A 17,161-nucleotide genomic window follows, 5' to 3' on the forward strand; every position below is an offset into this window, starting at 1 on the left:
TTTTTTTTCCTCTCTGTTTGAGGACTATCTAGCATGGTATGCAGGTGACAGCAGAGTCTAGTTTGGGCTCAAATAGCACTGCAGCCTGAAAAGTCCAAAGTCCAAGACACAGCTCCCCTCTATAAATGGTTAATCAGTACATTGTATCATGCACTTTTTTATGAGTTATTATCTCTCTCTTGCACATGTCATGCACTGAAAGCACTTAACGACCTTAGCTATGCACTTGGCATTAGCAGCCTCATACATTCAGTCTACACTATTTATCTTTAAATGTTATGTTTGAACTCTCTGCACAACTTTCCTTGGAATACCTCAGGTGTCTAGCATAGTCCTTCATTAGTCTTTTGATGAACTAAAGACATCCTGCTCATTGCTCCTTTATCAAGCTGTTTATCAGTGACACCCCTAGGGACTCTAGCAGTTCAGTTGCATAGTTATAATAAATAGTTAGATTTCCTGCTTTCCAGGCCAACATAAGATTTCCTCAGCGTAAATGTGTCCATTTGAGGCAGTATTTCTGGGAAGCAGCTTATCATCTGAAATTTAAGAATCATGTTTATCACGTGCACAAGCTCTTTCCACAATCTCATCTGCTTCCGGAGCGAGGACCAGGTTTTGCTTTTGGATATTCATAAGGGACTTAGACCCAGATATCCCTCAATGTCTCAGTGCTTCAGTTCCAGTGAAATCAGTGGAAACCGATCCTGGAAATTGATCCTTTCCGAACCTGGGCCTCCCTCCTGGTCCCCCAGGATGACAGAACGCAGCAGCAACACTCATAGCTCTGCAAAATGTGCTTGGGTAGAATCAGTTTAATGGTTTGAGACAATGTCACCTACCAGTTTTCTGCTCCTCCTCTCAGCGAGAGATTGCAGTGAAGGACTTAGGAGGTTATCTTAGTTTGCACCAATATCCTGAACTGTGAATTGGGGTAGGAGAGAGACAAATGTATGTTCTGTTCTACTGCAAAGACAGCGAGCTCTGGGAGAGAGCCTGGGTACGCTGCTGCAGCCATTAATCTCTCAGATTTATTCATCTAAATCCACCAGATACCACTGGCACACAAATAATTTTACAAGGTGGTTTGAGAGATCTTTTTTGATATTTTGGAGCTACTTACATGTAAAAACCTTCTTGCCGAGATCTGTTTGGCATGAAGGCTGAAGTACGTGGAACAGTTTTGGTGTGCTAAATCTGTCTGTCTGATAAACGTAGTCAACTGAAGGATGAGGACAAGGGCCGAGCACAAGCTTGCCACTCTGCCTGACAAGGCCCAAGGACTTTCAAAGAGACATTTTACAACAACACTACAGGTCATTGTAAATTACGGGCTATATATTTAAACTCAAACCAAAGAAGTTCGTCATTATAATTTAGCATTTCTAGTAGCAATAATTAACTTACAAAAATTAAATCCTATCAGATCCAAAGATAATGGAAAGAATGAGACACATTTGAAAGGCCCGTGCAGCATGTAGCAGCAAAAATAAAAGCTGAACTTCAGTTCCAGTTCCACGCTGGGATATATCAGCTACAGAGGAAAAAAAGGGGAAAAAAAGAGATTAAAAGAAGAAAAAAAAAAGGAGAGAAGGCAGAAGTGCTGAAAACTGTCAGTTTTCATATTCTTCCCCCCTCCCCCTTCTTCTTGGTTTCTGAAATCAGACAATATAAATGACCTTCTCAGTTTTAAGTATTGGCCTTCTGCACAGAAGCTAGAAAATGTTATCCAAACACATTTTAGAAGTATGTAGATGGTAGATACAAATGGGTCACATATCAGGATAGTCCCAAGTTTATCCTTCTTAAAGAAGATAATTATGAAACCCTTGAAGAACATAATAACACTTAGTTTCTGATTGCTCTTATTACTACGTTAAAAAGTGACCTTGCTTGCAACTTTGCCTTCAAGAATCCACGACCTGTGTTCCTGACTCCTTTCATGGTGACGCATCACGCCAAAACATCCAGCCACGGATGCTGGAGACAGTTAACTTTACTGGCAGTCAGATTTACACAAAGAAAGGACCTATCTTTTGGAAATTTCTTTTTAAAATATAGCAAAAACTGAAGGCCACTAGTGGCTGAACTTCTTTATCCGTAGGATAGGAAAGCAGCAAGGCATTTGCTGAAGGCTCTGTTGCCTACAACAAAAGTAGATTGGCCTGTTTCCAGGACACCCATGCAGAACCTATTGAAATCACTGTGAGTCATTCCCTGGATTTCAAAGTGTTTTTAAGAGAGGCCTAACGGAACAACCACGTAAAATAGTGTAATATACTGAAAAACTGAGCCCATAGTAAACAGTTTTTAATGTACAGCACCAATAACCATTAGACTAAATGATGGGATCAAAATACACACATACACACATGGAGAAAACAGTCACCTCAAAATTTTTATAAATACTAACTACATTTCATGTTGGCACTGATACAAAAATTCAGCGTTCTAAATTAAACATTGTAAAATGTGGCACAAAAATATTTCTGACGTGTCAGGAATGTTTATTTTCATACTAACCAGTTGATTGTTTCCAAGCCCGATGCTCTCAGCAGCGCCATAGCGAACGTGCGCTGCAGTTCTGGTAAGACGGCACAAGAAGGTGGGCAAACCTCACTAATATTCAAAGGAGTTAGGAAAGCACAGTAGCAAAATTTGTTTGCGAGCTTATTCTCTGCAGGCAGCCGGACAGGGAGGTCAGCCTTCTGGTACGATGTACCCTAGAGCTGAGGCTTGAGCAGAACGCAGCCTTCCCGCGGAGCACGTCCTGCCCTTCGGGAAGGCCGGCGGGAGCCCACGCAGTTTTCCCCCGCGTCCCGACCCGCGCTCTCCAGCGAGAGCTCTCGCACCGCTCTGTCTTTGGGCCGCTGGGAAAAAAAAAGCGAGCGCGGACACTGCGCGCAGCTGTCCCAGCGCTCCGCGCCGAGCCCGCCCCCCGGAGACCCGCGGGCATCCCCGCCGCAGGGCCCTTTGCACCTTCACCCCACTCCCGGCGGCGGAGGGAGGTGTTTTCCTCCCCCCGCTAAAGCCCGACAGCAGCTGCGGGCGGCAGCAGCGCCGCCGCGCTCCGCGGAGCCCCCCGCGCGCCGCCCGCGCCCGCGCCGCCGCGCTCCGCGGAGCTCCCCGCGCACCGCCCGCGCCCGCGCCGCCGCGCGCCGCGGAGCCCCCCGCGCGCCGCCCGCGCCCGCGCCGCCGCGCTCCGCGGAGCTCCCCGCGCACCGCCCGCGCCCGCGCCGCCGCGCTCCGCGGAGCCCCCCGCGCGCCGCCCGCGCGCCGCGGAGCCCCCCGCGCGCCGCCCGCGCCCGCGCCGCCGCGCGCCGCGGAGCCCCCCGCGCGCCGCCCGCGCCCGCGCCGCCGCGCTCCGCGGAGCCCCCCGCGCACCGCCCGCGCCGCCGCGCTCCGCGGAGCCCCCCGCGCGCCGCCCGCGCCCGCGCCGCCGCGCTCCCCGCGGCCCCGGGGTGGGGGCCGGGCCGGGCCGGGCCGGGCCCGGGAGGGGGGCGGAGGGGGGGGGGGGGCGGCCCGCGGCAGCGCGGATTGGCGCAGCCGCGCACGTGGGGCCGCGGCCGCCCTCACGCCTCGGCGCCGGCTGCGCGGCCGCCGCCGCGGGGCTCTGTGCGGGCACTCCGCGCACCCCTCGGCGCGCCGCCCGCCCCGGCGGAGCCGAGCCGAGCCGAGGCGAGGAGCCGAGCCGAGCCGAGGCGGCAGGAAGGTAGGCAGGCAGGCAGGCAGGCATGCGGGGGGCGGCAGCGCCCGCGGGGCCGGGGGAGGGAGCGCAGCCGCCCGCGGGGCCGGAGCCCCCGCGGGGAAGCGGCGCCGAGAGCTGGCGAGCAGCCGCCGGGGCGCTGCGCGGGCGCGGGCGGCCGCGGCGCCGTCGGGGCTCTGCGGCCAGGTGCCGGTAGCGAGCGGCGGCCCCGGGGCTCCGCCGCCCCCCCCAGGCTCCGCCGCCCCCCGCGACGGTGCTTCGCCCGCACGGGGCGGGGGCGAAGAGCGGCGCGAAAGCGGCCGGGAAGCGGTGCGCTGCCTGCAGCCGCCTTCCAGCGCGGTGCTGCGCAGTAGCCCGCGCAGTCCGGTGAAACGGCCACGTCTGCCTCCCCCGTCGTCTGCTAGTCTAATGGAAAAGTAAAACTTAAAGTATCCGCTTGCTCCGTTTTGTCCCGGAGCACCGATACTGCCGAAGTCTGAAGTGGTTCAAGTGAATATTCACCCCTACCCAAAAAACAGATGCTATTCTTTTTCTCCTTCCTCTTTTTGTCCTCTATTAAACAAAGGAGTTTACATTTTATGGATTACATCACTTTGCAAAATCCTCTTTCATCTCTGTCTCTCTGTAAATACAAGCTATCTTTTTGGATATCTTCCGCCCAGTGTTTTTTTTTTTTTGTTTTGTTTTTGTTTTTTTTTTTTCTTTTTTAAGTCGGAAGTAGTGCTGTTGCTTTGCATTGCTCGAAGGTCCCAACACGCTCGTGGCGTTCCTCCTCAGAGTTTTAAGAGTTGTTGCTCGTGTGAGGGGAATAATCTGACATCTTTCCGGGTTTAGCATCGGTGACGAGGACAGGACCGGATCCTTTCCCCTTCTGAAGCCCTGGAGGGTGGCGACGCGGTACCTTGGTTTTTCTCTGGTTGTGACCCCTAAGCATAGGTTTCTGTATCTAGAAATCTGTAGTTACTAAGCGCCCCCGGGACTCTTGGGGTTTTCTCTAAGTGTAGTTTAGCTATTTTAATGAGTCTTTAAAGACTCCTGAGAAATAGTGGTTTTTGAAGGAATGAACACAAAAGAAATACTTGCGATAGCTTATTGATGAAAATGATCATGATAGTAAGTAGATTTTATCCCCCCCCCCACACACACACACACCGTGAAAGGTAATTTTACAACTTTTTGCCCTTGGGAGGAATGATTTCCCTCTTTCATGCCCCCCCCCCCAAGGTTAATGGGAGTCTGCTTGCAAAGTTATTTGAAAAACAGACCTTCTTCTGCAAAATGCTTTGGGGCCTTTATATTTTGGGGAATGCAGTAATGGTATGGTCATACAACACTCTTTTCCCTTGTGCATATTTTCAATTTTCATTAACAGTATGTTTTAACAGTTGGATGTCACCTTTAAAGATGTACTGACTTAAATCGGGGGAGAAAAGTGTTATGACATTTTTAGAGTGCTGCAAAAGCATCGTTTTGGGACTGAGCTCAAACACTGTTTTGCAATAGCTTCCACTGGTGAAGGAATTTCCTGGTGGAAAATTAAAATTCTGCCAGGAACTGTAACGTGGCAAACGAGGGCAGTTTTACCGCTGTATAAGAGTGTTTGCCGTGGAGATTGAACTTTCTTTAATCTGCGCAGATTCATTTCACATCTTCATTTGATTCCTTCTCACATTTCTGAGTGTCTCCTCTAGATATGGTCTTTCTGTTTGCAGTGTTTGTACTGGAGCTGAACATCTGGATGCAGGGAAGCATAATAATAATAGTACAATAATATGTGTTATAGAAGGCCCAAAGATAAATATTCTACAGCTTTTCTTCTAGGGGTAGTTTCAGATCACCTCGTTTTTGTGCATGTGTGACTTTAAGAAGTGTGATGTGAAAATAACAAACTATCAAATTCTCAATATGAAGAATTTTTCCCTCTCATAGTTGTTTTTTTTTTCATTACAATACTTCAGACTGGTTATGTATTAAAAGGCTTATTTTTAAGTAAGATGAATTCCCCAATAGATATTTCTGATATTTGCACTATTGTTAGTGGATTTGAGCTTGAGTTTCACAGAATTGGGGGGGGGGGGAAGCTTTTATCTACAGTTTGAAACTTTCAAAACTATATGGGACATAGGTGCTCTGTATTGTATTATGAACAAAATCCTGTAAAATGGTGATTCTGGAGAAGTGTAGCTGTTTGTCTGTTTTTTAGGGAAAGGTACACTGTCCAAGTAACAGCAGATCTGTTTGTTCTTTTTTTTTTTTTTTGTAACTTAATGTACCTTTCCAGTGTACAGCTTGTAACATAACGTTTGCCAAGGTTGTACAGGCATGTTTTAATGCTAGTTATGAAAGCCTGTGTTTGAATAATGTGGTAATCAGACATATTGATTGATCCTGTTTTTTAACCAAACAGGAATTCCGCAGCTAATCTCTTTATATAAAGACAAATCAAGTCCTCTAAGAGAACATTTAATTTTCTTGGTTCTTGATTTACAGTCTCTTGTAGTGTTGGGGATTTAAAAGTAAAAATACAATTAATTTGTATTGTGGACAGACACTCCCGTGACTTCATAAATACATGTTTTCTGTATCACTGCAGCATTCAGTACTATGCTAACTATATAGGACGTTTAAATGTAGGCATTTGGATCGACTATTTGCTGCTGCTGTCCTGACTCAGGATACACAGACCGGGATACATCTAACATCATGTTTGTGCTAAAAAATATCACCTGATGCTTGCTTGTGTTTTATAAAACTTACTGGTTTTACAATCCTTTAATAGGGAATAACTAAGCAGCTAGTTTGAAAATGCATGCTGGTATCCCAGACAAATTTCTTAAACTCTAAGAAAGGAGAGAAAAATGGTAGCAACCATTTAAAACAAGCAGTATGTTAACAAGAGACGGAAAAGGCAATAAAAAACCTTTCTGCCCAAACGGTGTCATAAAGCATTTAGACAGCAGTGTAAAGAGGGTAACTCTGGACTGGGGAGGGAGGAAGGGGAGAGGTGAATGTATTGCCTCCTATTTTTGCACTCCCCCCAACCCTCTTCTGAGCTTGCTGCTGGCACAGAGGTGAGTGATGGTTTCAGAGGAAGCAGGTGTATTTGTAAGGCCATGTGTAGCAGAAATAGAATTATGAATGGCCCTCATATGGGGTAATAAGGGAGGAAAAGGGACAGAAATAGAATTATGAATGGCCCTCATATGGGGTAATAAGGGAGGAAAAGGGACTGTTTTACGAAACCCTTGTATTCAAACTGCTTCCTCCCCCATTCCTCCCCAAAGGTCTTTTTCTGGCAGTCTGCTTTCCTTTGATACCCATTTTCTAGAGTCCCAGTTAAATTTTGGCATGATTATTTTTATTGTGACACACTATACCTCGTGGTTGAATATTAAGGTAAATTTCAGGTACTTTTTTTTTTCCTCTACTTTGTAAGAAGATCTTGATCTTAGGTAAATGTGCTCTAGCTCAATTCTTCCACTTAGAGACGCGTAGGATGCCATGGGGCGGCTTTGTGACAAGTGCAAAGGATCCTAATTTCTTTGTATTAGGATTGTGTGATTGTAGGTTAGCTCACAAGTAACGTGTGTTCCTCCTTTCTGCTCCCTGGTTTTTCTTTGGCAGATAGTGCTGGAAAAGGATTCTTGGCCTGCTGCAGATCTTGGAGCAGTTTGGGCTGTAATGTTCCTGGAGGGACTGTATTCTTTGGAAGACTTCATTTACACTGAATTTGATACTCAGAAGTATCTCGACTTACATATGTTTGTTTTAACCTTATAAGCTGCTGAATTTAGTTTTATGGGTGGATTTTAGGTAATGGTAATGAAGCTATAGGAGCCCCCAGGGAAAAAATCTAGACAGTTCTGATTGTAACATTTTGATTCCTGTAATAAAGCAGGAGTTATGAGGATTTAAGATTGTTCCGCTGTGCAGAATTCATACCAGTGGTTATGAACACGAGTTATGAAAAGTTTTAGTGTTGTGAGCTGATGGATATGGATCAAAGTCTGGCACTTAAAACTAACCCAAATGCTTTTTTCTTTCTTGCCTTTTAAACTGGGTTCTGTGCTCACTGTGGACATGAAAGCAGTGCCGGTTGGTCTCTCTTTCTTTTTTTTTCTGTGCCTTCTTGACTGAACATTTTGTGTGATAGACTTCAGACCTTCCCTTCCTTATCTCTTCTTGGAGATTGCAGGTGGCTTTACATCTGTGGAATTCCCGAGGACCATGGTACTCAAGTGGTATAAGTACAGCCAGATTTGTTGACAATACAGAAATAATCAAATTAAATACATTTCCGTGAAGCACTTCAGGTGCAGAAACTCTGCAAAACAAGGTTCTAGATAGATTGTTTGTCTTGTCTGCACCTAAGCCAGTTCAGTTAAACTTGTCTTGGGAAAAAATTCATAAGCTTGTTTTGACTCTGACTTCAATGTGAGCAGTTAACCTTCTCCTACTCCTGTTAAACTTGAATTAAAATTAACCTGGTTAAAAGAAGAATAAAACTGTTCTGCTGTGGAAACAATTCAGTTTGCCTAGAGCACCACCATAAGTTAAAATTAGAAATGAAATTGCTATTAGAAATGTAAAAACAACTTATGAGATTTATTGCTTGCCTGTAATTTGTGAAAAGGATCTTGTTACTACTTCTCATTTCTTCTTGGTAACTGTGCTGGCCAACAGGTGTGTTCATTATGCACTTTGGTTTCGGGTCTCGCTTTCACAGACCGTTCTTTGATACACGTGCAGCCTGGTTTGCAAAGCACTGTCCTGTATCTTCCAACCGCTTGCCCCCAAAACCAACACAGTAATTCCCCGAGTTTGCTTACAGACTGTTTCAAGGTTGTTAAGCTGCAAAATGGAGGCGTTACAATTCCATTTCCACTTTTTTCGCTTGCAGGTGTATTTTTGAGGAGGGGAAGAACAAACAGCATACGCGATCCGCACGTGGTAACTCCCTCTCGGTAAGTACGAGGAGTTCCAGGATACTCGCAGGCTTTCTCGTAAGTTGTTTGCCTTGGTGGGCGTACAAAACCGTATCGGCTTTCCCTCCTGTCTGAAAGAGACAGGATGTTCACGTCTCTCATCGTCGTTAGCTCTGTATAGAAAGAAAGAAATATAATCAGTTATTCAGTTAGTATTAAACAATTATTAGATTAACAGTAATCTGTTAGTGAGTTCTTTTTACTTATTTAACTTGCTTATTTGAGCTTACTTTTCTTGGGCTTGTAAGGCAGGTTCCTAACAGCGTGACGAGAAGGATCTAACTGTCCTGGTGGGCTTGGAGGCAGGTGGCTGCTCTGTTAGCCCTGTTAGTCAGGGAGGGCCCTGACTTCGCATAACGTTTCGCGAGCAGCTCCGTCCTCCGACAGGATGCGGCGGCACGTCCTGTGGGAGTCGGCGCTTGGGCCTGGTCTCGGCCTGGGAGAGGGGTCGGCTCTCGGGGGAGACGCGCTCCGCCTAACGCCTGGTCGCGCGAGGAGACCTCTCCCAGGCCCGCCGAGGGCCGGCGGAGCCTTGCTGCTGCGGCGCTGAGCGCCGGGAAGGGGCGGCAGCGACGAGCCAAGGGGGGCCGAGAGGCAGGGAAACGTGGCAGCGGTATCCCTGCCTGCCTGCCGCGGGGAAGTGCTGACAGAGGGCTTAAGCGAGGCTGCCCTTAGTCTTTTCAAGGCAGTTTTAGACATAGGCGTCGAAACTCGGGTTTCACAAATTGGGTTTGTTGTTTTTAAATCCACAGCTACGCAGAAGTGATTGCCTGAAACGTGGGAAGGAAATTGCTGCTTGTAAACTTAGATGCTAGTCACAAAATATCAAATTCAGGTTTTGTTTTTGTTTTGTTTTTTTCCTTAGACCTGTAAGCAGACTACTGGGGTCAGGGTTTGCATTCACAAGTGGCATAATGTAATGCTGGACAGGCATCTTTGGGGAATATCTGTATCCTTATGCGTCAGTTCCACTAAGATTTAAACGTGAGCTACCAGAAGAAGCAGATAGCTTCATTTTTTTTCTTTTTCGCATTGTATATTCTTTATGTGGTGTATGTTTGTGTTTGAAATATTTATGGGTAAGTGTACAAACCCTATATATTTGATGTCTTTGAGAACTCCTGCTGTAGAAAATGGGTAGTGGCCCTTTCTTAAAATAAGGGGGACTAAAGTTGCATTTCTTCTGAGCCATGTACAATTGGGACTTTTCAGTATTCCTCTTCTGTATCCTTCAGAAATGTTGATTTATTTATTTATTTATTTATTTATTTTTACTTCCATCCTGTTTCCCTATTGCTTCAGCCTTATGCTTTGCTTTGGTCTCATATTGGTAACAGATTGCACTGGTAGTCTCTACTCTATCGGAAATGCTGGTAGGATGATGCCATTTGTCGGCAGAAGGAAATAAGTTCTTAGTTATTAGACCAGAAAACTTTGCAATTGTATCCATAGCTCTTTTTTGTGTGTGTCTTGTTTAGTACAGAAGTTCGATTTTACTATAAATATACTTTCAATATGCTGTTGGAGAGGATTTATTCTGGATTGTTTTTCTTAAGCTGGTGTTTTATTAAAAGTTAGTGAATCAGTTGTTCATTTAAAATTTGAAAACATCAGTTCCGCCCTAGTTTACATACTGTGCAGCTGCTTCAAAATGACTGTTGGAGGAGCAAAGAATGGATCAACAGTGTAGCAGTTGCAGTTTCTTCCTGCATCACTGATAAAATAGTAGGATCTCTATTTGAAAAATACACCTGAGCCTAAATATCTACCTCTTTTTAATAATTTTTGTCATGTCAACCGATTTGAGTGTGTTATGTTAGCAGAACAGTGTTACTTTGAGTTAAAGCATTCGTGTCGCTCTCAGTGTACCAGTGCCTGAAGTATGTATCCAGGAATTGATGATTGCAGGCAGATTTCAGTGGGACTTGAACCGTGCAGCAAGGTGCGCTGTGTCCTTTGTATTTAGGTGGGTTTCAGAAACCTCTTAAATGTGCAGCTGTGAGACTAGATGATGTGTTTCTCAAATGCTAAATGGTTATAATACTCAAGCTGTTCTTGAAATACCCAAATTTAAGATTGAGGCTCCCTTTTTTTTTTTTTTTTTTTAATGATGAACAATTGTATTTTATGAAGCTGTTTGCTAACCTCCAGTTAGAAACAAACTTCATTGGTGGTTTGTTCTGTGCTTACAACTCAAGTCATCTGTGTCGGGCCTTGCATTAACTCATGTGGGTTTATGCTGTCTGCTTCGGGCACCTAATTAGCCCCTGATGTGTGATGTGCCTGTTTCCTGTCTAGTCACTGGAAGGAGTTAGAAGCCTTAAGGGCATGAATCAGAGCATGGTAGTGTTTCACAAAATAATAATGGCATTACTTCAGTAAGGAGTATTAGAAAGCATGGGCAGAAATAGCTTTTATGCGAATTGGGGCTAAGGCAGCGTGGCTTTCCGGACGGTGCCACGTTAGGTGGTGCTGGCTACATCCCCTGCACGCGTCTTGGGAAGTTGGGGCGTACGGGGCCAGCGCTGCGGTAAGTTAGCATTGAACTGAGAGCGGTCTTTGTCCCCAGCTCTGGGGATCAGTTGCGTGGTGGTGTCTCTCGGCATTCAAAATTAATTTAACATTTTTCATTGGTGATAAAATCTGCTTTTTCATAAATTGAGATTATCATTTATGCTTGCTTGGGAAAGCTTCCTGAAGGTAAGGGAAATCGTGGCTCTGTGGGGTTTCTCCATCTGCTATTGGGACCTGCAATTTCTTTTTAATGCTCTTTATGAGAGCCCAGCTACCACCTTTAACATTTTATAAGTAAAACCTTTGCATCCTATACAATATATTTACTCTAGCAGTTATTTGCCGCAAGATTAAGACACTAGTCTGTAAAGGAGTAAGAAAGCAAAATGCCTGTATTTTGATTAAGGAACTTAGTAAATGAGAGTTGTGTATAGGGCACCCTTAGATCCTTGAAGAAATTACATGGAAGAACAGTTTCAGGTTCTGTTCTGGTAGTATTTTGAATTATGGGCTGAGGTTAAACAAAACCAGTACAATCGAGAAGCGTAGTAAACTATTTTGAACTCTAGTAACTTTAAAAATTTATTTTATCTATCTTAAAAAAAAAAAGTGCTTCTTAACCCCTTAAAAGAAAAAGCTTTAAAGGATAACAGCTAAGAGAGTATTTCTTTATTTCCATCAAAGAAAAATAAAGTGTATGTGTGTTACGCAAATATACATCAGATTTGGTCATGTCAGATAATTTCTTTTATTTTTTTGTGGTGGTCATTCTTGTGAAAGTGATAAATATTTTGGAGTGAGAGAAAGGTGCTTATGATGGGCCTTGTAAACCCCTTTGTTATGGTTCCAAATGATGACTGTGATTCCAGTTCTCCTCTTAGTTCCTTGTGTATAATTTTACTCGTTCTGCTGATAGAAGTGACCTCTGATGGGTGAGAATATGCAGACTCAGGCTTGGGTAAGCCACGATCCTGTTGTCACTAGGGTGTAATAACGACCTGTGTGCATGGTTAGTAGGGAGAGCAACAAGAATGTATTTGCAATTCTTGTTTCCTGCCCCCACTACACCCCAGGTTTGGTTTATTAGGGAGCTGATTCTGCTTTGTGAATATTTGGATAAATAAAATTAGGAATTCTTCAGTAGGCCCAGACACTTGTTTATTTTGTGGTCATGTCCGGTGGAAGCCTGTGGAGAATCAGGCTGTAGCCAAGATGCTGAAGTATCTTGTGACTAGATGCTTCCTTCAAAGAGTAATAGCAGGTGGAGTGATATGCATCCTGCCTATTATTTCCCTGAAACTTTGGAGCAACTGAAAATAGTGAGTGGTTTTTGTGTGCACAAGTAGTCTTGCTGCGCGTTCAAAAGTCGATTGTGCGTGGTTTGGAGTTTGTGCTAATGGGAACAGCGCAGGAACGGGTGACCTTTGCCAGGGTTCCCGGTAGCGCTCCGCCTGCTAAGCTTGCGGAGGAGTAACCAGGCTGAGGAATGCGGCTGTGCAACACCTGCAGCCCAGTCACGGCGTTCGGCAGTGCCTGTCAGCCGCGGTGCGCGTGCGTCAGCCCGCACCTGTGGCTTAGGTGCGGTCATCCCTAATTTACCGCCAAAGGAAATGACCTTAGGTGAGCTGTTTAAGGTCATGCGGTGCTTCAGTGTTAAAAATGGAATTATAATCTGGTTTACTATTTCCATTTCCACAGATTGGCTTTAGAGCATTGCCCTTCTCAGGGTACCAGATTTCATTTTTTATCTTTTTAAGTAATTCAAGCTAAGGTTTGGAAATCCCGCTCAGTGTGCATTTGAGGGCTGTTGGTAATTGAATCTATAGATTTATACCAGATAGAATTTTATCCAGTTGATAGCACAAACTTCCTTTCCTTTCCAATTTATAATAAAATAGTTGCCTAGGTTTCTAGAATAAGATAGGCAGCGATGTGTATGGACTACTACATTTGCTGTCTGTGCGTGGATTAGTTCAGTCTGACGCTGTAGTCTGACATAGGTAGGCGTACATACCCTATCTCTGCACAAGAAGGAAATAAAACTTCCCAGGTGGAGCAATGAAAGCTCCGCGTGTGGGTGTTTCCCAGGGAGCCAGTCCCGGGCTGGTAGCCGGACTTGGGTGACGGTGTTTGCTCACTTCCTGCTGTTGACAAGGCAATAAATCCAGAGCTGCTTTTCTCTATGTTCCCACCACTGTGTGGATTTATTTCATTTTCTGCCTCCGTAGGATTGTCTGAGCTTCGAGACATAATTGTTTTTGACAGGAATGCTCATATTTATTTCTGCTCTTTCATTTCGACCACCCCGTGTCCCCTGCCACGCACACTTCCGACGGGGAGTGTGAAATGGAGGTGACAATTTCTGTTACCTGTAGAATGGGAATCTTGTTCCTCTGATTTAGGAAAGGGGGAAAATATAGATGTGTGCATGTATAAATAATTTTGCTGTCAATGAGAAAGAAATACCCTTTTACTTCACTTTGTGAGCTACCCTGGGGGGAATAAGGATCAGAAAAGTGGAACCGAAATCATGAAACATAATAAACTATTCTCAACAAAATATTCTGAAAGTAGAAAATAGAGATGCTAGAAGACTTTCCAGAAAGGACAGCAGTCCCACCATAAATACGCATATGAGCTTGAGGGAAGTGGGGCTCCGGTAACACTGAAACGCACCAAGTGCAGTGAGTAACCTTCGGAGGGGTGGAAGCTGTCAGAGCTGTTTACCTGACTGACGGATGGGGAAAGATGGACCGTGTGTTTCTTCCTCTTGTTTCAACCAGTAGCACTAGTTCAGCTGTCCTACTCATCGAAAGGATTATTCCCATGACCTGACCTGGACTATGTTTCACTCTATGCCTAATCTCTCTTTTGATAATTCCTACTCTTGCAGTATTTCGTATCATTTTATTTCCCCCTCATTTTCCAGCGCTGTATGTGTGTCTTTTGTCATCAGCTTGATATCCTTCAGACCACACTTAGTGATCTCCTGTGACTTCTTCAGGGGAGGTGTAGGTGTGTGTTTCCCTGTCCTGCCTTAAGCATTAACTTCTGCATCTTTGGAGAAAAATTTGTGACTAGATATTCATTTCCTCCGTCTACAGCTTAGTTCTCCCCTCTTATCTAAATAACCAAACTTCTCCAATTTATCTTGGAAACAAGGTATCTTTTGGGGGAAGATAAGGTATGACTTACCTCTTTCCTAGCTTCTGTTTCTCTCTTTCTCCTTTCCCTTCCCTTTCACAAAATTTCTTTCTCCACTCTTGTGCGAGAGTAACATACTTGAAATGAAACGATGAAGTTGTTGATAATAAGGGATGAAACTTAAGCGTTCTGTAAATACTGCTGCTCTGCGTCTTCCCAGATACATTTTTTTTGTGATAGAAGGATGTAAAATCTTTCACAATCCTCAGGTAAATAACACGTTAGGAATAAACACTTTTAAATTAGCAGGACTGGATAACTTATTCCAAAAAAATCCTAAAAAGAAAGCGGGGGGAAAAAGAAAAGTCCTGTCCCAGTCCCATAAATATGAAACTCTGGCAAACAGGGAGCATTCTGGAAAAGGGGAGTAGTTTTGTGGTGCCGCCATTCGAAAAGGTGAGCAGGAATGATCTCAGCAGGCTGTAGGCTGGACAAACATTTCCTAATCATTTTCTGGAGTAGAAAGCTGATATAAGAATCAGTTAATAGGAGGAGAAGCCAAACTTTCTGATGTTCTTGAATGCACATAAAAATTGGTTGATAAAAGTAATCAAGCAAGTGCTTAAGTGTTTGGGCTAATCCTGTGATGTATTTAATGAAAAACAAACAAACCCTCAAAGTACTTGTAATACTTTTCTGAAGTTTTATTATTAAGTCGAATGCTGTTAATGTTTTAGTAATCATTTGGAAATAAATATAAAATCACTTAAGATAACACTTTTTTGGAAGTGACAATATTGGAATTACAAATCACGATAAGACAAGCAAAACTATCCAGACTGCTTGAAGCTGGGCCCACTCAAATGAAACATGTAATAATTCATCCAGTAAAAAAACATACGATTAGAAAAGCAGAGGCATCTACGTGTGTAGGGAATGAGGGGCCGAGTTTGGGAATGCGGGACGGAGGGAGGCCCTGGAGTTGCGTTAGCTGGCCCGCTAAGAGTTGCTTCTGGTGTTGTATTTGAGCAAGGACTATGCAGTGTCTGAAAAGGGAAAACAGGAAGGAGTGGTCATTAAAAATGAGAAAAAGGTGAATTTGGGTTTGGGATCTTTGTTTGCCTTGGAGTAGGGTGCTGGCGAGTCTGATGTTACATACATCTCCCCAAAGCATATGGAGTACCTAGTTTGTAGAAAGTTTAAAACTGGAATACTATAGATTCAAGGGCAAGAGAAATAGATTAGTTATCTTTTAATCTTTATTGGGAAACAGTGGTTGATTTCAGTGTAGGATTACCTGATACCAGGAGAAGATACTGCAGGACTGCCTGTTGTTCTGCTTAGCTTTAGCTCTAATAATTCCAAATAATTTAGGAATAATCATATTTTGGTTTGGTATTTGGTTTAGTTTAAAAAGTAGGTCTTAGATCAGATATCTACCTGAAGTTAAGGCAATTCATATCTGTAAAAAATATGCGTCTGTGTAGAGTATGAAGCTGAATAAACCCAATCATCTGTTTGCAGAGCTCCTTGATTATGTTTTTTTTCTTTTTTTGTACACAGAAGAGGTTACAGTGGAAGTGAAATAATTTGAGCAAAATTATGATTTTGATTAATATAATCCTAGTAACTGATTTATTGATTGGTCTACTGTGATTTTTTTAATATATAAAGTGTGTGTGTGTGCACACGCATATATTATCTCTGGAATGGATAGAGGCAAAAGCATTTTTTTGGAAGATTTGTTTTGGAAAGTTTAATAACTGTATCATTGCCTGATCCCAGATTAAAATATTTTAAGTTTCATTTGAAATTCCTCTTTGTTATTACTCTTTCCTTCAGTAAGAAAATTCTCTATCACAAGTACATAAATGATGCTGGAATTGTCAAGCTGAGTGGGCAACTTAAAATAATGAGTTGCAAGGAATTCAAAATACGCATCTGGCTGCGTTAGGGCTATACCCACACTTCTGATATCATCCTTATTTCAGAAACATCTTTCTCTTTCCTCTCTTGCTGTGCAGATGGCCCTGCAAAAGATTGCTCTTTGAAGGGGGAATGAGGCTTCACTAGGCATAGCAGCTAAAAGCAGGGCATGCACTTAACTCTATCTTTCTCAGTCTTAATGCTTCCTGTGGATTTAGAACAAGCTCTCATAAAGATACATCTTCTGACAAATTGATATCTTTGTAAAAATGAAAAGAAATCTTTTTAAAAAAGTTGTGTGAGAACAGCATTTGTATCATGCTGTGTGCCTGCGCTCATGGGTCTTGCATTATAGATGCTGATTTTTCCAGGATTGCCTATCTCTTCTCAAAAGACATTTTGTATGAAATACTCCCTGGAGAGACATAAGGTACTCGAATAGTCTGGTTCTGTAGCCCTTAAGATAGGTGTATTTTGCATGTGAGGGAAGGCACTTGATTCTTTGTTGAAGCAAATGTATTTTTTTTTTGTAGAGGAAAATTCTAAGCTTTTTTATTATTATTATTTGTTTTATTTTTTTCCAGTGTTTCAGGAGATTAACTGGAGTAATTTGGATGACTCTTGTTTTTCTTCTTTAAAAGCCTTTCTGACATATAAACTGGAATAAAAAAGATTAAGTACTACAACCCTGATAGTGTTGCACTTTAAAGCATTCAGTGCTATCAGAATCTAGATCAAAACATCTGAACTTCTTGAAAGGTGAGTTCAGTCACCAAAGCAGAGTGACAAGAAGAAAGCACTCATAGTTATATCCATGCTTCCAGTGTATCATCAGATCTTCTTAAGGAGCATGTCCAGTGGTTCTCTTTTTGAGACTTCTTTGTCT

The 17,161-nt window shown here is 43.7% G+C and overlaps 1 protein-coding gene across 5 annotated transcripts in view; it reads left to right on the forward strand.

The window, feature by feature from the left end:
• The first annotated feature begins 3,602 nt into the window (after positions 1–3,602).
• STXBP6 (syntaxin binding protein 6) overlaps positions 3,603–17,161 on the forward strand; it is a 118,144-nt gene continuing 104,585 nt past the window's right edge. For 3 of the 5 annotated variants that reach the window (XM_062577478.1, XM_062577485.1, XM_062577486.1), the window contains exons 1-2: positions 3,603–3,712; positions 8,607–8,670. The gene's annotated coding sequence lies outside the window, so the exon portion shown is untranslated. Of the gene's footprint in view, positions 3,713–4,582; positions 4,604–8,606; positions 8,671–17,161 lie in introns of those variants that run through there. The other 2 variants (XM_062577479.1, XM_062577483.1) reach the window with 2 other exon arrangements.

This window comes from Rhea pennata, chromosome 5 (assembly GCF_028389875.1).
Source record: "Rhea pennata isolate bPtePen1 chromosome 5, bPtePen1.pri, whole genome shotgun sequence".
In the NCBI taxonomy this organism is placed as follows: domain Eukaryota; kingdom Metazoa; phylum Chordata; class Aves; order Rheiformes; family Rheidae; genus Rhea; species Rhea pennata.